The 20223-nt window shown below is 39.6% G+C and overlaps 1 long non-coding RNA gene across 1 annotated transcript; it reads right to left on the bottom strand.

Moving 5' to 3' along the window:
• Positions 1-1283: 1283 nt before the first annotated feature.
• On the bottom strand, positions 1284-19505 carry LOC113463388. Its single transcript, XR_003387536.2, has 4 exons — positions 19094-19505; positions 18784-18856; positions 5100-5170; positions 1284-3553 (listed from the first exon to the last, which is right to left on the bottom strand). It is a non-coding gene; the product is annotated as an uncharacterized LOC113463388 (long non-coding RNA).
• Positions 19506-20223: the final 718 nt, after the last annotated feature.

The raw sequence follows: 20223 nt of genomic DNA, 5'->3' as shown, positions 1-20223 counted from the left end.
AAAAAATGACAAAAAAAATATTATAAGTAAAATATATTTAATAATTATTGATGGTTGAATGCTTGTAGTAGGATAAATAAATATGTGCTTATATGGAGACATCTGATCTTTTTTGTTTTTATGTAGAAGATTCCAGTTTTTTATCTTTAGAACTTGAATGGTTATTTTCATTTTGGTTAGAATGTTTATCTTATGATTCTTTCAACCTATGAAAAAGTATAGAAGAAAAAAATTAGTAACGTTTATATGCATTAAATGAATAAGTAGAGACACAACTTACCAATAACAAAATTTGCTTGGGCATTTAAAATCCAAAGCAACCATAAATGAGTTGAATCAAATATCGAATAATATTTGTCCAACAGCCTACCAACAGCATTAAATATTATTTAAATATTAACATTAAATGTTAATATTATTTTAACATTGAATTGGAAATAAAATAATTAACAATTTAATAGGATTAGATCTTTCTTTTAATATAAATATTAAATATTAATATAAATATTTAATCTATACATAAATAATATTAAATTTATATTAATATCAAATATCAAATAAATTTTATATTAAAATCTTAATATTAATATCAAATATATATCAATGCTAAATAAATAGCAATTGAATATTAATATTAATCTGTTATATTAATAAATCTAGTGAAATATTAAATAGATCTACATTATTTAACTTCTATTGCATGGTAGCTATAAAATATGAAGCTAACATTTATATTTATGAACTGAAAAATTCAAGACCAAGATAAAATTAACATTAGAAAAGAAAAATCAAAGAAATTTTTTTCTTGATTAGGTCGTTCATAGTAATGTCAACTGTCGTAATATGTTCATATGTGGCCGATACTAAAGAATAAGATGTCTAAATAATAAAATATTAACATACAAATATAGGGAATATCTATTTTGTTCGTCGAATAGTTTAAATCATATTTAATGTAAATAAAGTCAAGTAATAAAAGAAGTGAAAAAAATGCAATACTAACCTATGCCAAAGCTTATTCCTAGCTGCAACAATCAAGTTTCAGACTTCAGTTGCTTCTAATTTATACCTATAGCATTTCAACTATTTCTATTGTAAGAAAACATGAATAATTAAAGGAGCAATAAAAAAAATGCAACACTGACCTTCTGAATCACTTCGATCATCTTGGCATGAATTGGCATTTCAATTATGGTAAGAAATGGAGACGAGTTTTCTTTTTGGGTCTCCTGCTACATATGATCATCGTGACACAACTCAAGTTCGAATTTTTTATCTGTGGATAAAATAAATAAAAATAAGAAGGGAATTTTTTCTTCATGAGGGAAATTTGAAATTTTCTTTTTGAATATTTATTTTTCTTTTCGAAGAGTCCTACTAAAAATCAAATTTAGAAAATGTTACCAACAATTTTTTGTTGTGCGTACATTTCCATTTTTGTCTTTTGTGTGCATAGGATTTTTTTTGTTCACACATTTCTTTTTGAACAGATTTTTGACATTAAAAAAATCTAATTTAGTTGTAGAGAGTAAGAACTAAGAATCAGAATTTTCTTTTTTGAGTGAATTTGATTGTTCCTTTTGGAATGATTTTTTTTCTTTTCAAAGAGTCCTACTAAAAATCGAATTTAGAAAATATTACAAATGATTATTTTGTGCGTACATTTCCCTTTTTATTCGGGGTGTGTGTGTGTGTGTGTGGAATCTTTTTTTGTGCAAACATTTCTTTTTGAATAAATTTTGACATTAACATTTTTTTTCTTTTTAAAGAGTCCCACTAAAAATAGAATTTACTCGTGGAGAATAAGAAATAAGGAGCAGAATTTTTCTTTTTATACAAAATTTTATTTTTTTATGTAGATTCCCACTAAAAATCTAATTTATTCTTTTTCGAAGAGTCCAACTAAAAATCTAATTTAGCAAATATTACAATTGATTTTTTGTGCATGAATTTTTTTTGGAGCAAATCACTAAAAATCTAATTTATCTGCTCGTGGAGAGAATGTTACGAACAAATTTTCTTTTTTATGCGTGGAATTAATTTAATTGTTCGTGGAGGAAATATTACGAACATTTTTTTTTTGCATGTGTACAAAATATTACGAACAAATTTTCTTTTGTGTGTGGAATTTTTTCTAGTGGAAAAAAATATGTGCATTTTTTTAACATGATTCCAAAAATAATTAACAATCAATTTTTTTACAATTTTTTTAATTTTTCTGAATTTTAGAAATGGGTCAAGTTTTCTCTCTTCTTCCTGTCTAATAGGTATAAAAATGTCTGATTGCATGGAAGCTAGGGTTAAGCTTAGGCTGACCGTGTATTATGTTGTTCCTAGTTGTGTAGGCTATGCACATCCTAACGTATGAAGTCAATTTAGCATATATTCTACATACCGAGGAGAAGTTAATCAAAATGGTATGGGTAACTAGCAAGTGACACCTTAATAGCAAGCAGTCATCTACTATTTAGAGCAAGAAAGAAAAAGAACAGTCCAGCATTTGTAGAGCAATTGAATTGATGATGAACACCATTTAAGTGTCTTTCTTCATGAGGAGAGAGGTCCACTTGGCAATATTTGACTCGATATCAATCGCATCAATCTCATGAGAATCTTTTATTCCGTAGTTTGCCTATCTTGTCACACTTTTCGGACACCAGTCACTTTCAGGGAAGTTTTATAAGTTACCTAGAAGATTCTAGCCTTTTTTTAGAGTTTCTTTCTTAGAGAAACTTATAAGTTTCTTTCTTGTAAAACCTTCTTGGATCCAAAGAATCGACAAAGCTAGATGCTTTTCTAAGACCATCAAGTTCAATGCATAAGGACTATAAACAGACCAAATTTGCTATCCTTTTCTACACCCTTGTTAGCGTTGGTAGGAATAGGATGGGTATAAGGTAAAAGATCTAAATTAGACTCTCTTAAGCTTACAAATTTATAGTACTGATAACCAAATTAAAGGGGTTACTAGGTTTTTGTTATTACCCTAACCTTGGCTTCCCTATTAACTTAAAGTTTTCCATGTTATAAAAACTTTAGAAAATAATTCACCCTCTAGGACATTCTCAGCTTTCACACGAGCCCCACCAGGGTGCAGTCCCTCTCCCTTCAAGAGTTCCGCGTGATCGCTAGCTTTTAGGGAGTCCCCATCAACCCTTGAAAGAATGGGCACGCAAAACATACCTCCATAAAAAGCCATCCCTCTGCGGCCACACATATCGTTTGTGGCCCAGTTCAACTGCAGGAAGGGTATGAGGATCCGTACCGGTATGTGTTTAGTCCCACATCGGTTATTCGCTAGGTAGATCTTGAGTACTTATACAGGATCAAGGAACCCAAATAATGTTGGGAATAACAAATCCCAGGAAAATTAAAATCTAAAATATTCTACTTCAACAAATAATAAGCTGTAATAGGCTTAAAGAAAATAAATAGAGAAAGTAGAAAAATAGAACCCGAGATGCTGAGGCACACCTGAGATACAATAGCCTCTCGCAATGTTGCTTCTGCCTCAATGACTTGCACGGATCAAAGAAGCCTTCGAATCCAAAATCTGTATGCAGAAAAAAAAAATTGGAAAGAATTTTTTAAGAGAGTAGGAAGGGAGAATAGAAGTTCTCTGCTTATGTTAAGAAGGGAGTTTGGCTTAGTTGGTTTGTACGTTGTATTTTTAATTTAGAAATCGTGGGTTCGACTCTCCTTTCCCTCTCCGTAGCTCAGATGAGCGACAACATATAAACCAACCAAGCCAAACTCACTTCTTAACATATATATAAATATATATATTTTAAAATATGAAAACTTTTAATCATTATTTAACCAAAAAATCTAACAAATAATACTTTCTAGCTAGCCATTTTGAATGAGATCCTAAGTTATTACAAATGGTATCAGAGCAGACCCGACCCATAACCTATGTAGATTAGGGGACACTGCAGCACGGATCTATTAGAACTGACCACGGGCCGATCGTGGTGTTTGTGATTAAATTTGAAGGGATTTGAACCCTGACCAGGATGTCAGAACTTGAACGGGAGAGTATGTGAGGACCCGTGCAGGCGTATGTTTAGTCCCACATCAGTTATTCACTGGGTAGATCTTGGATACTTATACAGAATCAAGGAATCCAAATAATACTTTCCGGCTAGCTATTTTGGATGAGGTCCTGAATTGTTACAAAGGATGTGGCCACGATGCTCACAAGGGTGCAAGATTTGGTCCCATGGTTAGTAGTCACAGTCTGAGGTTTATCTATTGGTTGAATCAAATCCACCGCTGAGTTGAAAATCTAATTATTAGTCGAACCAAATCCACCGTCTTAGCAATAGACCAATCCAAGTATAAAGTGATGCGCCCGTACTGCACCCTTCCTCTTCTATTTCTTCTCTGTTCGTAAATGTGTGCGTCGCTGAGCGGATGAATCTTTCTTCGAGCGGCAATAGAGCCATCGCTCTACAGAAACGGGTGGAAAGAAGTGAGGCAGGATGGGAGCCACCCTTTTGCTTTCCGTCCTTTCTCACACTTTTGCTTCCATGGTGCCGCTCATGGCAGCCTTCTGAACTCGTCTCTATGGTGACTGCGTCTGTGGAAGTCATGGAGGGGGGCAACAATAATAGAGTCGAATAAACTTATCGACATGCGTGAAAAATGGAGCCCAACACTTTAGTTTTGCTCACGGGTCCGGTCTCCCTATGATGGAGACACAGTTGACTTGTCTTGGTGGATAGCAGTACCCGCACGAGATAATTTATATATGGTATCTTAAGCTTGTGACCAAACAGAATTAACATGGGTAAGTTAGGTAATAAAAGATCTAATATAAGGCACATTATTGTAGAATCTTTGCTACTCCAAGTGAGATTATTGTTTCTTCTTGTGCAAGTAGTGCATCGGTTATTATCGTTTAAATTCAATTCATTGCTAGTTAAGCTAGTTTTTCTGTTTGTGTGATCTTAACTGCATGCAACTACATGAAGCAAACATGGATTTTTATCAAGCTGCTACAATAAAGACAACGGAACGAAAAAAAAATCTCAAGGAAACTGAAAAAGAAAGAAAGAAAGAAAGAATGTATGGAGCAAGTATCAGATAGATCCCACCTCTAGCTCAGCTCGCTTCCTGAGACAGATATTTATGATGGCCTGAAGTTGGATGAATTCTTCTTGCACCTCTGCAATGATAAACACGGACGATTTAAGATTAAGAAAATATAAAATATATAAATAAATTTATCACATTTTTATTAACTTAAATTTTTGGGACAAGCAGTGATTTCAACATGGTAATGTTGCAGAGGTCCATCCAACACGCAAAAAAAAAAGAAAAAAAAAAAGAAGAGAGGAATGGAACTTAATCAAATGCTGGTTTTGCATCAAAGAGTCGTAGAAACATGAGAACCTCGAATATCTCACAAAAGTACTAGCTATATACATACCAAAATACATGGATGCATGTATGCATGCATGCATATGGAATGAATACATGCATGTTATCTCAGTAAAACCCTACTACAAATCCATTGGAGGAGGATGCAGTCAATTTGTTTTGCAATATTTACAAAAAAAGGAAAAAAAATCACTAAGAAGTCAAAAGTCATCAGCTGGCTCAAAATCCTGCGCACTCTTTGCTCGTTTCTTTTCAAAGAAAACATTCACACGGCAACTACTCATTCCAATCCTTTTCCAGAGATTACTTCTCATTCTTCTACTACATCAAAGTCCCTATGGTATCTTCTGGCTTGGAACGAAGTTAGAATTTAGTTTAGATACTTCTTCTTACTAATGCGGCAGTAGAGGAATACTGAAAACGACTAATTTCTGCAGAGCCAAACACAGAGAAGCTACCGTGGCTTTGCTTTCTATGAATGAGAGCCGTAGCACACTAGCTCTCATAGCGTCCATCCAAAAGAACGGCGGCTACAGGTCTAATTTATGTTTATGAGGCTATGAAGACTGAGTTTCATTATTTTTGTACATGTTATATTGGATGGTGGATATGGTATGCGTGTAATGATCCAACTGTTTCCATGAACAATTATCTTTTTTCTTACATTACCTGACATACATTTCCAAGCTCAGGAGCTCATAGCCAATGTAACCAAGAAGTATCTTACATCAGCAATAGTATGTTATAAAAATCTATTGTGGTTTCATAATTGGAATACATATCATTAACAAAATCAATTTATTTAAATCCTTAAGTGGGAAAAAAAGAGAGGGGTTTTGAGTTGGTCACAGTTTAAATTATAGTATCTGGCGAGGAGTATTCAGCTAGTATTAGTCCTAGTTGTCCAAGGAATCAGTGAATGAATCCACAAGGAGTGAATGGCAAATGCATATACATACTAGCCATAGGGAAGTGCAGATCTACATCCACAGACAGCATGTTAGAAGATAATTTTAAGAAAGGGAAATGAAGTGGAAAAATAGATGCGTAATGTGTCTACAACTTAGAAAACCAAGAGGTGGTGGTTGATGTATCTAACAGTCGATGGAATTGCTTGGCCAAGGTTTATAGTAAGGTGATGTAAAATAATTTGCTAGTGAGCAATTGGGTGACAAGAACAGGTGAATTGTTAGGAAGACTACTAATAATAGGATTTTGCCGGCTCAGCACATAGGCAGGCCAAAGGGCTTTCATTATACAGCTCACAACATCAAGAGGCATCGATCTGAGTATATGTTCTCATAAGTTCTAAGGTCATTTGGAGGTACTATAATTCTGGGAGACTGGAATAGGCTGTGTGATACTTATAGTGGTAAAAATGAGATTGAAGGATTAAAAAGCCTGAACTTAATAATAGAACACCATAAAACAAAGGAAATGAGAAGCTTATCTCAATGTAAGAAAAATCCTATATAACATTAATATAAGAGGTCCCAAGCATACTTAGTCTTACACAAGTTATGTAAAGAAGGGAGTCCAAAAATATGAGCTGGCATTAGGTTTGATCATTTGAAAAAGCAAAGACAATGGATTTCAGAAATAGATTGGACATATTACATGCAAGAAACACTAACTGAACATTACAGTTGAAAAAAAATAATAAAAAAGTTTTTTTTTCCATTAGAAGTATAATTTAACTCGACACATGGCCATTTTGGTTTTAGAATCATATATGGATTTCTATCATCATGAACAAAGTATAGATATCTATATCTATAAAAATTGAAGTAAGAGAAAGCAAGGCAGTAGATAAAGTAATTCATCCACTACCCAGCTAAATCAGTGAGGCACAGCAAAAGACGGGGAAGCACGACATATATTGGCAGAGTCAGGGATTGGCAAACATCTCCATCTGCTATCTGCTATATAAAACAGCCTTTTATTGCATGAAATGCAATGGATGCAAAAAAAAAAAGGATGGATTTATCGAGCAAGAATAGATTCAGCACAAGGCAACAGTATGTTGATAGGGCATATTTGGAATTGCAGATGCTTCAACAACAAGCTCGCCATTAATGGGATCCACTAAAAAACATTGGGTTGAGATTTTTCCTGTAATTCGAAAATGTCCTGCTCAACAAATTTACCTTATGAACATGGCATCAATACAAGAAACATCTAAAACATCTAGAAGCTCAAAGGAGATATAGAGTTGCTTTTGGAAGTAAGCATACTCATTTTCTTACTAATGAATATGGTGTTAGTAAGGGAAAATATACGTCTAAAAAGCACTAGCAGTCGCTCTTTCTTTAAATAGACCAACTCCCATAGTTTGCTTATACTATATATCCAAAGCTGATGCCGGACAGCAGGGGAGGGAAGAAAGAGAGAAGAAGAGATTGAGAAGGAGAGAGGAGGAAGAAAGAAGAAGAAGAACTAGGCTTCGCACCTAGCCCCGCTCAGGGTTTCACATGCCAGAGCTAAAGAAAGGAATTTAGAGTTTTTATTCATAGCATAACCCTAAATGATGTACGGTCCAACATATTTATAAGACTCAGAAAATGCAAAAAACTCCTAAAAAGAAATTAATCTCACAAAAGACCCTCAAAATAAAGAAATACCAAAACAAGCCCTAAAAGCTGTTAAATAACAAAATACCCTAATAAGCCCAAATAACATAAAATCTCTCCAAAATAAAATCAAACTAGCTAGAACATCCTCCTGCGGCGACCGTAGACCCGAGTGACGGGTGACCTGACACTAGTGTCCGCACTACACCACTAATGGGATCCACTAAAGAACATTGGGTTGAGATTTTTTCTGTAAATCGAAAATGTCCTGCTCAATTTACCTTATGAATATGGCATCAATACAAGAAACATCTAAAACGTCTAGAAGCTCAAAGGAGATATAGAGTTGCTTTTGGAAGTATCCATACTCATTTTCTTACCAATGAATATGGTGTTAGTAAGAGAAAATATATGCCTAAAAAGCAGTAGCAGTCATTCTTTCTTTAAATAGACCAACTCCCATAGTTTGCTAATACTATATATCCAAACAGAAATAAAGTACACATCATGAAATCTCAAGGTGCCATTAGCAAATGGTGTTTAACATTTGATGTAATATGACATAATTGGATGTTCATTTACTTGATGACAGATTTTGGTGCCAACAGTGGCACAGGAAATGTGATCTTGGATGGTAGGACATAATTCCCACCAATTATTAAGGGAATTAATGGTGTAGAGGCATAGTCCGTTTGCTGTCCAAAAATCTGTTTGCGGGTATACAGAAAACAGAAAAAAAAAAGACATTTTTGAAATGAAATGAGGTTAGAGAGGTTTTTCTTAGCGCTCTTAGGATTGATTAATACTACCAGTTTGATGGGGCAGGGTTTCATGAGAAGCAGAAGGCTTCAAGGGCCCAGATGCTGATTTCTGGGGTCAAGAAATATTTGAGATCATATATGCAGCTGGATTGCAGTAAAATTTTGGGATTATAAAAATCTTGAAAGGGTCTATATTTATCATTTTGTTTGAACTAGGTGAAAATATAATGATTGGATATGGCTGGAATAGCAGGTTTTCATGACTAATCTGCTATTCAAGACGGTCAATAGCAGTAATGAAGGGAAAGATTAGAAAGAAAGAAGGAAAAGACAAAGAAGATAAGGGAAGCATTGTCCAAAGTCCAAACTGACTTTCTTATTTTTCTTGTCCAGTTCAAAAGGTTGCTCTTGTGGAAAAGCCAGCCTCCCCTTACTAAAAGAATACGACCATAGATAAATCTCACTATATTTGTAGCTTAGAAGGAAACTCTCTCTATATATAAGAGATAAAACTAGATCTCTTATTATATTTATCCACATCCTTCCTCTAGTCCTTGGTAATAGCATAACAAATGGACAGATTAGGTCTGGTCAGTAGTGGAAAATTTATCTCTGCTGACTGGACAGGTGTCTGGGGAGCATGATCACTTCATGATACACCAGTGAACAGCTTAGTTTGCAAAACATTCCCAACACAATATCACCGTTCTCTATGTATTGCAGATTGCCCCATAGCAGAAATGCTTTTGCTGCATGGAAGACGTAACCCTGATCACAAAAATAATTGAATGAAAGGAAATCATCCCCATATTACCTGCTGCCATATCACCAGATTTTCTCAAAGTAGAATCATCTGCTGTTACAACAGGCAGCAGGATCATCCTCTTCTACCTCAGCCTCTTTTAAGCACAAAACAAGGCCCACCAGAAGCTTAAGGCCGGTACCTACAATCCTACACCTAGCAGCCAGCTGAATCAGGGCAGAAAGAAAGAAGTCCTTCCTATGGTTGATGAAATTGAAAGAACAAATATAACGATACCTTAATATAAATCACCAAAACCTGAAAGATAGATAAGCTTAACACTCTTAAGGGTTCTCGTTGCATTCATTTGAAAATATTGGAGCATTACAGAGCCTTGACCAAAATGCAGTTTTTTAGTCCATAAACATTGGCCAGCCTATAATTTGGCTCGCAAGACCATTGACGATGTTTGACATCAGAATGTAAACCATTAGGAAACCTAAGAGCTCTTCTCGGTCCATCTCCCTTCTCCATTTCTTCAGACTATAGTGACTTGCATGAATCAATAGGCCACTTGTAGGACTCATAAGCAAACTTCTGCTCTAGCGAGTCAAATTAAATAAAATAATCTTGGGTTTAGGCTTTAGCTAGAATCCTCCAAAATTCCATAATGGCCTATGCATTTGCAAAAGCAAAACAAACTTCACCCACATCCCAACATTCATCCTATGAAAAAATATTCAGCCAAATCATCAATTTTTAGTAGCTGCCACCAAAAGTTTGCTTTGATATACATAATCCAAAAGTAGCAGAAAGCTGAGACAATTGCTACCTTAGTATAGGAAAAGCCAAATTGCAGAAGCACTAAATATTTATAATGTAGAAGGAGGTACCAGTGCACTTCCTAATGAGTTCCTTCAATAGGGCCTGCTACTCTTTCCCCCACTCACCCCTTAGAATTCTTGACAAGGCCACAACTCATGCACCAGCTAGAAGCAGAATCAAAATATTAATTATCTGGACACCTGGAGTATGAATGCATCAAGAAGAAACCACTTACTTCAGGTGATAGATTTTAAGCTTTACTCTATCATCTACAACCCCTAATTTAACTGCCCTACAATCGCAAGGAAAAAGTTGATGTTGATAGAATGAACACAAATTGACAACTTTGTGACTTGAAATTCTCCCATTGACTTACTTTTGCAAAGCATTATAGCTTTCACAAATGAGAGCATAAACTTTTATACACCAATCTTCTTTTGAAGATAAAATTCGTATAAATATTCACAGTCAAGGTACGCTGTACCGGCCGAATCGGGCGGTACAGGGCGTACCATACTAGTTTGGTGCCAATACTCAATACGGGTGGCGTATCGACACTCATGTGGAGTGATTGAGTATTTCCCTAATTGATTTTGATGAGCTCAAAGCACTTGAGTATGTTTTATGTTGTTCTAATGAATTCAATCTAGTGTTTCAGGTAAATCTTTATTAATTTTTGTCTAAGTGCCTTGAGCTTTGGTTCAGAGTCTTTTGGTTAAGTATTGAAATTTGTTTGAACCAAAGTCTGCATCACGAGTCAACTCCTGGACTCTGCGAGTCGATTCCGGGACACTTGAAGTTTCTGGCACAAGCTCGAGTTGACTCCGGAACTCTGCGAGTCGACTCCGACTGAGAACAGACAGAAAGACAGAACGATGGATTTTCGACCCTGTTAGCGAGTCGACTCCAAAAGGTTGCAAGTCGACTCCGGTGCTTGGCGAATCGACTCCAGATGGTCTCGAGTCGACTCAACTTAGAACAGACAGAAAGACAGAACGTTGGATTTTCGACCCTGAGAGCGAGTCGACTCTAAAAGATTGCGAGTCGACTCCGGAGCTTGGCGAGTCGACTCCAAATGGTTCCGAGTCGACTCCAAATGGTTCCGAGTCGACTCCAAGAAGAAGCTGACAAGAAGACAGAACGTCAGTTTTTGAGACCCTGTCAGCGAGCCGACTCGCGAAGACTACGAGTCGTCTCCCATATCAGCCGAGTCGACTCCCAGTTTGTCCGAGTCGACTCCCAGTTTGTCCGAGTCGACTCCCAGAGGAAAGCAGTCTAAAAGGCACAGAATCAGTTTCGGAAACCCTGTGAACGAGTCGACTCCAGGTGTTCCAGAGTCGTCTCTCAAGTCATCCGAGTCGACTCCTAGTTTGGCCGAGTCGACTCATGAGAGAAATACAGAAAGTTGGATTTCTGGAACCCTAAGAACGAGCCGACTCCTGAGTGCCCGAGTCGTCTCCAGCAGTTGGCGAGTCGACTCCAGTTTGGTCCGAGTCGACTCCAGGACAAGGCATGCACTTTAATTCAAATTTGGAACAGTGGCCGAGTCGTCCCCAGTATAGCGCGAGTCGACTCCAGTAACAGCCGAGTCGACTCCGATCCCAACGGATACATTGTCAGACTGTGCAGACGGGTCAGAACGGCTCTAATCTCCTCTCTAACGGCTATTTTTCAAAGGGGATCACTTAAATAGCCAGAGTGAACAGTAGTAGACAACAAGAGAGTCATCCCACTTGAGCATTAAAGTTTTTCAACCACCAAAAGCATCCGTAAAGTGAATCCAAGCAAAAGAAGGGAGAAGTGCATTCAACTCAAATCAAAACGCTTCCTTCGCATTCAAAGTTCTACCGGTTGTTCCTTATCCTCCGGCTCATTCAAGAGGAGACTCAGAAATCGAGAAGCTCCACTTCAACAACTCAAATCTGTTTGAGGACTTCTAACTCCTCTTTGTTTATATTGTCTTAAATCTGCTTTTTTAGAAGCTTTTCTGTTGTAAACTTTAGACTCTCCCTTTTGTACTTGATTCAATCAGGGGATTGAATCAAGAGTTGTAAGGTTTGTTGGTGAGCCAAAGATAAAACCAACGGTGTAAGGTTGTGGTTGGTGATCCGAGAAAAAACCAACTGGGTTTGATTGTAATCCCGAAAAAACAATCGTGCGGCTTGGGGAGTGGACGTAGGAGCAAGTGTTGGCTCCAAACTACTATAAACCTCTCTGTGTTTGTATTGATTTTTGTTTCTTTCTCTCTCTTCACTCATTGCATCTAGTGATCTAACTAATCCACTTGCAATAGATTTAGTTAATCACTCATCTAATTTTTAATTAGTCAATATTTAATCAAAACCCAATTCACCCTCCCTCTTGGGTTGTCTCCTTGGGCAACAAGTGGTGTCAGAGCAGGTGCTCTCATATCGATTGGTGTTCCAATCTTTAAAGAGAGTAAAAGATTAAGATGACAACTCCATTTGGATCTTCCCTTAGTGAAGGACAATCCATCAATAGGCCACCATTATTCAATGGTACAAATTATACCTACTGGAAGGCTAGGATGAGAATCTTCATCCAAGCCCAAGACTATGATGTATGGAGCATCATAGTAAATGGACCACACATTCCAACACACATGGTAGATAATGTATCCATTTCCAAGCTTGAGAAAGATTGGGATGAATTTGATAGAAGAAAAGCACAACTTAATGCTAAGGCAATGAACGTACTATATTGTGCCTTAGATCCAAATGAATTCAATAGAATTTCTACTTGTATTTCTGCAAAAGATATATGGGATAGACTTGAAGTGACCCACGAGGGCACAAATCAAGTTAAAGAATCTAAAATCAACATGCTAGTTCATAAATATGAACTATTTAAAATGAAATCTAATGAAACCATCTCCTCCATGTTCACCAGATTTACTGATATTGTCAACGGTTTAAAAAGCCTTGGCAAAAGTTACACTAACGTGATCTTATCAGAAAAATTCTTCGCTCTTTACCAAGATCATGGGAAGCCAAGGTCACGGCAATCCAAGAAGCAAAAGACTTGAACACGCTGCCACTCGAGGAGCTTCTTGGATCTCTAATGACGCATGAGCTCGCGATGAAACAACACAGCGAAGAAGAATCCTTCCATAATAAAAAGGTAATTGCTCTCAAGTCTACTTCTTCTAACGAGACTAACATGATTAGCCCCGATGTTATCTTAGTATAGCTAGGGGGCATGGAAAAGCGGAATACCAAGCCCTGAAAGAAGAGAATGCAACCAAATTGTTTCAGAGGTGGCAACGGCCATGGCACGGAATTCAGCCTGTGGACGAGCGGGAGACAACACGTTGCTTACGAGCTGTCCAGAAAATAGGATTCTGGCCAAGAAAGGTGATGAAGGCGGTGGTAGAGACTTGAGTATCATGGTCCCCAGCCCAGTCAGCGTCAGTATAGGTGCAGAGCTCCAGAGCACTGTTTTTGCATAGAAGAATACCATCAAACATAGTATGCTTAAGGTACCCGAGCAAGCGTTTTGCAGCAAAGACTATATCAGGCCGGGTGAGACTCAGGTACTGAAGGCCACCAATGACGTTACGATATTCAGTTGTATCTGCTGGGGGGGAAGCATCTAGAAGAACTAGGGGAGTGCCTGTGGAAAGAGGAGTCTGAATTGTCTTGGCCCCATCCATGTTAGTGCGAGCAAGATCACGCACATACTTGTGCTGGGAGAGAAAGAGACCCTAAGCTGTTGGGATTACTTCAATGCCCAAGAAGTAGTGAAGATTGCCCAAGTCTTTGAGAGAGAACCAGTTGCTTAGTTGAGTAATAAGCGTTGAAACAAAGGAGGAGTGACTACCAGTGATTATGATATCATCCACATAGACAAGGCAATAGCAAATGATACCATCAGAGCGATAGATGAATAATGAAGTGTCCGTACAGGAGGATTGAAAACCATAATTGAGAAGAATCTCACGAAGAGATCGACACCAGGATCGAGGAGCCTGCTTGAGTCCGTAGATGTTTTTCCGTAACTTATAGACGAAATGAGGTTTAGAAGGATCCTCAAAACCAAGAGGCTGTTTCCTGAACACGGATTCATCAAGAATGCCATGGAGAAAAACATTGTTTACATCTAACTGGCCAACCCTTCATAACTGCAAGAGATAACATAAGTCGAATTGTGGCAGATTTAACCACGAGGCTAAACGTCTCTGAGTAATCAACACCGGGTCGTTGATGAAAACCTTTGGCAACCAGACGAGCTTTGAAGCGACTGATGGAGCCATTGGAGTTCTGTTTCACACGGAACACCCCTTTGCTGCCCACAAGATTCTGACCAGAACTAGGAGGAACAAGGTCCCAGGTTCCATGCTGAAGAAGGGCAGTGAATTTCTCAGACATGGCAGCACGCCAGTGAGGATCCTTGAGGGCCTGATTGACACAGGTTGGTTCGATGGGTTCTAGGAGCAGATACTTGGTGGCAACAAACAACCGTTTGGGCCGATTGATGTTGTTCATCGAACGGGTGATCATTTTATGTTGACGAGCTGGGGCAAGAGCCGAAGGCTGTTCCACAAGGGGGGCAACAGAAGGTGCAGTGGAGGTGGACGAAGACAACCCATCAGATGTGGCTGAAGTGGATGAGGAAGAGTCGTCTGAAGAGCATGCTTGCATGGTTGGGTTATCAGTAGAGACCTCCAGTGGCACAAAAGACACTAGGATAGCAGGAGACGAACATAAACCAGTGGGAGACAGTGGCAAGGGATGTGGTGTGGCATACTCAGTATATAGGAAAACAGACTCGTCAAAATGAACATGACGGTAGATATAGAGGCGATTTGTTGGAAGATGAAGACACAGGTAAGCACTCTGACTTGTGGAATAACCAACAAAGAGACAAGAGAGGGACTTAGGTTGTAACTTATGATTGATGTAAGGGTTCAGCCATGGGTAACAGAGACAAACAAAGATCCGTAGCTTGAGGTAGTTCGGCTGCAGGCCAAACAGAGCCTCAAATGGCGATTTATACTGAAGTAATAAAGTAGGCATCCGGTTGACGAGATAAGTAGCAGTAGAGAATGCATACGACCAAAAAACTTGCGGAAGAGAGGCATGAGTGAGAAGGGTGAGCCGGTTTCTACCACATGACGATGGCGACGTTCAGAGACACCGTTTTGTTGAGCAGTGTGAGGAGCCGATGTGTAGTGGCTGATGCCATGGTCCGAAAGATAGGTTTTTAAGGCAACGAACTCACCACCATTGTCAGAGTATAGCCCACAAACTTTTGTATTAAAACGAGTGGTAACCATGCGGTGAAACTGTGGAAATAAGGTCCGGACTTCAGACTTTTGTTTTAGAGGAAAGAACTACACATATCTGGTGAAATGGTCGACAAAGATAATATAATACTTGTCATCTACACTAGCAATGGGAGACGGACCCCAAACATCAGCATAAAGAAGCTCAAGGGGAGTCAAACCATGGGAGTTAAAAGGCAATTTGTGAGCTTTATTGATAGCACAAGAGGTACAAAGCTTGGAACTCGGCATAGAACCGTTAACAGGATGTGAAAGAGAAGAAACAAGACGAGAAACATTTTTTGAAGATGGATGGCCAAGGTGGTTGTGCCAACCCGCCAAGGAGACCTTCTCATGAACAAACGCAAGTTTCTAAGGAGATGGCGGAAGCTCGCGCATGTTTGGAAGAGGATAGACACCATGCTCACACAGCCCTTGTAGAAGAAGCTTCCCCGTGCTCCGGTCCTTTATAAGAAAATATGATGGATGAAATTCCATGAAAACATTATTATCCTTGGTAAATTGATGAACAGAAATGAGGATCTTCTGAAGAGTGGGAACACAGAGAGTATCATTTATATGAAATATACGGTCAAGAAAAGGAAGGGATAACGAACCAATATGTGTCACAGGCAACCCAGAACCATGACCAATCACAACCTCATCAGTGCCATCGTATTTAGAATGAAGATGAAGATTAGATAACTTGGTAGTGATGTTGTGGGAGGCCGCTGAGTCAACAAGCCAACACTTGTCATTTGGTTGAGTAGTAGAAGCACAATTTGCAGTGGGTTTGGAATAGTGCAGTTTGGGACAGTGTTTGCAGTGTGACCAACACGTTCACAGAGTTGGCATTTAGGAGCATAGCGAGGCCTTGAGTATTCACCTTTGTGATCCTGGTAGTGGCAAGGGAAGGATGATTGGCGTTTAGAGAAGCATTGTCCCGATGACGGCCTGCGTTGGGTGGAATTGGCAGTGGCTACCAGCTGCTGAGAAGATGTCTCAAGATGTTTCAAGTAGGCTTCATGGCCTACTAGCAAATCATGGAGCCCCTCAAAAGACAAGGAGGATTCTCGGGCCCAAATGGGAGCAGCAATGTCCCGAAAATCAGGACCAAGCCCATGTAGAACATGGAGAGTAATGTCATCATCAGATAGAGGAGAATCGATAAGGGCAAGTGCATCAGTAATTGTTTTGACATACTGTAAGAAGTCAGTAACACTCCGGTTACCTCTTTGAAGAAGAGTTAACTCCTCCTTAAGCTGCATGAAACGAGTGCGGGAGCGGCTGGCATAAAGTTTGTTCAGCTTGCTCCAGGCTTCGCGTGCGGTTTTGGAGATCGCTATGAGAGGTATCATAGCATTCGAAACGGAGGTTAATATAGCGCTTAGGATTAGTTTATCTTGGCGAAACCAGGGGGAAGAAGAACTAGTTGGTTGGAGTGATGTGCCATCAAAGACAGAAGAACCAGTAATAGTGCCATCAACATATCCATAGAGATTATAGCCAAGAAGAAGGAACTCGAACTAAGCACTCCAGGAGGAGAAATTAGTCGGGGTAAGCTGAGCAGTAATTTGAGTGGAGGCATTAATGGCGACTAAAGAGTTATCAGTGGGGAAGGAGGTAGACTAATGGACTAACGGGGAGGTATTAGAGGAAGCTGCCATGGCGCCGATGGGGATCAGAGAAAAAAAAGACTCGATGGAGATAAACATGCTCTGATACCATATAGAGAATATAAACAGTAGCTTTACCATGGTCTGCCAAACCGGTCCATACCGGTCGGTTCGGCCCAGTACAGACCGGTCCGGCCTGAAACCAGTACCCGGACAGCGTGGATACCGGTTCCAGCTGTTTTCGAGCTAGTACCGACCGGTACATAGTGTACTGGATGAGTACTGATCTCGTACCGGCCCGTACCCGTGCGAACCGGCCGGCTCCCCGGTTCGCACTGGTATCCCTTTTTTTTAACTACAATGCGCACACTGTGACTTTTAAACCACAGCACGCGCGCGCTGTGCTGTGAGAGTGTGTGGCATGGGGCAGAGTGCCCCGCACGGGCACGGGGCCGCATGCCTGCTCGTGGTTCCTCCCGCGCGTTTCCGCGCGCGGCGCGATTCCACGGCGCGCGAGTGCAATTCCCCACGCTGGGAATCGCCCTGCGCGCGATTCCCCCTCGTGCGCGGTCATAAATGCCACAGAGTGGCATGGCCAGCCCTGGCGAGTCCGCGCAGAGGCGGACGCGACGCGAACCAAAAAAAAATTTCTTTTTCCATGCGCGTCCGCGTGCATCTGTGAACCAAAAAAAAATTTAAACAAAAGACCAGTTCATACCGAACCGGTTCCAGTACGAACAGGTCCGGCAGACAACCGGTACGCCTACTGGTACCTATTCAGTGTACCTTAAGCTTTACTGAACTCTCTCTTCACCACATTTCGGTGAGTTACAGGAGATATATATATATATATAATCGAGTGCTTCGTAACTGATTACAAAAGTAGTTTGGTTGTTTCCGTAAATCAAGGTAAGTTAGAACAGCTTCTTAACAGCTTGGTTGTTCACTGGGAGTGGTTGCAGAACGGCTTGGTTGTTCGCTGGGAGTTGTTGCAAACGGCTGGGATGTTGCATAGATTCCTCTCAAGGCGGAGGCGGCGGTGACTGAGTAACAGTCTTTATAAAATAGATGGAGAAGGTAACAAAAAGCATGGCTGGCTATACAATCAAGAATCCCAACCATCAATAGCAATACAAACAAAACACATACGGATCAAAACTTTTCTGGTTTTTAACCTAACAATAGGCCAAAGCATCACCACTTATGTCATCATCAGAAGTTGTCATTTTGTGTTCATCTGATGCATAAGCTTCTCAAATATCCCAATACATGCATAACTATCTGGATTCTAAATTTGGATAGTCCATCACATAATTTGCATCAGTAGGATTCGGACGATGAATCGTACCAATGACATTGTGGCTCAACTTGCTCTCTCTCTCTTGTACATACTGCACGGATCACAGCAGCCCCTGATTTCTGTGTAGGGCCAAGTCAAGTGCTCATCTGACCCACACAACTAAGGTCAAGTTTTGTTCACATATTGAATAGATGACATTTGTTGACATATGCATGTAGAACTGTAGATTTTGGTTGTGCACAAGATATAAACAGGCATATATGGGTGAAAGAATCACAACATGAAAGAGAAAAGAGATACCCGGATGCTGATGCTTCCACCATGAAATGTCTCATAAAATGCTCCACGGTTTTCATTCTCTTGTAAACTTAAACTGAAGGAAAAAATGTAATGATAACATAAGATAGTTGTTAACCTAGAAAAAGACACAGAGCTCATAGAATGCAAGGGGTAAAACACTTCGTAGCTATTGAAAAATTCATAAGAAATATAAAAAAAAGAGAGAGAAAGAGAGTAGAAATATAGCGGTAAACTATCAGTTTGCTTCATTCATGCCCATTCAGATGTTATTGTGAGCAAACTAAAAATTAATCATAACTTAATGGCTTACCTCTGCTCGACGTCAGGATGCTGGGAGCCGGGAAAGGGGGCCGAGATCCGATCACCGCCTCCGGGAATTCGGTCCTGCCAACTTCTACCAAAAATATAATGCATCATACGGAGCGCTTGTCAAAATCCACAACGTCAGATGCTTCTCGGGTCTTGATGCATAGTTGAGCAAATAAAGGGAAAACGAATCCCACCGCCGAAGCCGACGCCGATCGCCGGCGTCGCCACTCCATCGAACGACCCTACGAGAAACTCCTAGGCATTGAGATCGTCGGCGGTGACTGCCGAAGTTTAGGATGGTGTCGGGGTCGCAGACGAAGGGGCCGAGGCACCGCCGGCGCTGGCACTGGAGAAGCGCCTCTCATTTGCTGCGGACCTTCGCATACTTACAGTACGAGCCTACGGCCTGCATAGGAATTTTATGCGAGGTAGCGGAATCTGGGTCCACTACGTCCCTTTACTTATTATCTATACGGATTTACATCCACACTTGTAATTTTTGCGCAGAGGGAGCCCACGTGCCTGGTGATCCGCATATTGTTTAAGCACGGATGAAATCCGCATAATTTTATGCGCGAGAATCAATCCTGGTGCTCGCTGGATACATATACTTATCTATGCGGTAATTCAACCGCATAAGAATTCTATGCACAGACAGGTCAAGAATCCGCATAAACGTTTTATGCATGAGACCAATTCCTGAAGCATCGCGTCCGCGTATAAATTCTCTATGCGGAATAAACCGCATAACGCGTTTATGCGGCCAAAAGTTTCTGTACGCATAACATGTTTATGCGAGAGAAAGATTCCTGGAGTACGGTGTCTGCGTATTCCTCTCAATGCAGTTTATCAACCGCATAAGACTTTTATGCACAGACGGTTACTAGGCACGTTATGTCGGCATAATTGTTATGTGCGGACGAAAATCTGCATAAAACTTTTATGAGGAAGATAATATAAGATGCTTGGTGTAACAATTTAGAATCTCATCCAAAATGACTAAGAATTTAAATACATTTAAATCTAATCACAAGTATCATGATTGGCCAGTGGTCAGCTTCAATGGATTCATACTTCAGTGTTCCTTATTCCACGTAGGTTATAGGCCAGGTCCGCTCTAATACCATTTGT

Source organism: Phoenix dactylifera, chromosome 8, assembly GCF_009389715.1.
Source record: "Phoenix dactylifera cultivar Barhee BC4 chromosome 8, palm_55x_up_171113_PBpolish2nd_filt_p, whole genome shotgun sequence".
Classification (NCBI taxonomy): Eukaryota; Viridiplantae; Streptophyta; class Magnoliopsida; order Arecales; family Arecaceae; genus Phoenix; species Phoenix dactylifera.
Note: the sequence above shows the minus strand (reverse complement) of the source record. Positions and strands in the feature narration are given on the sequence as shown.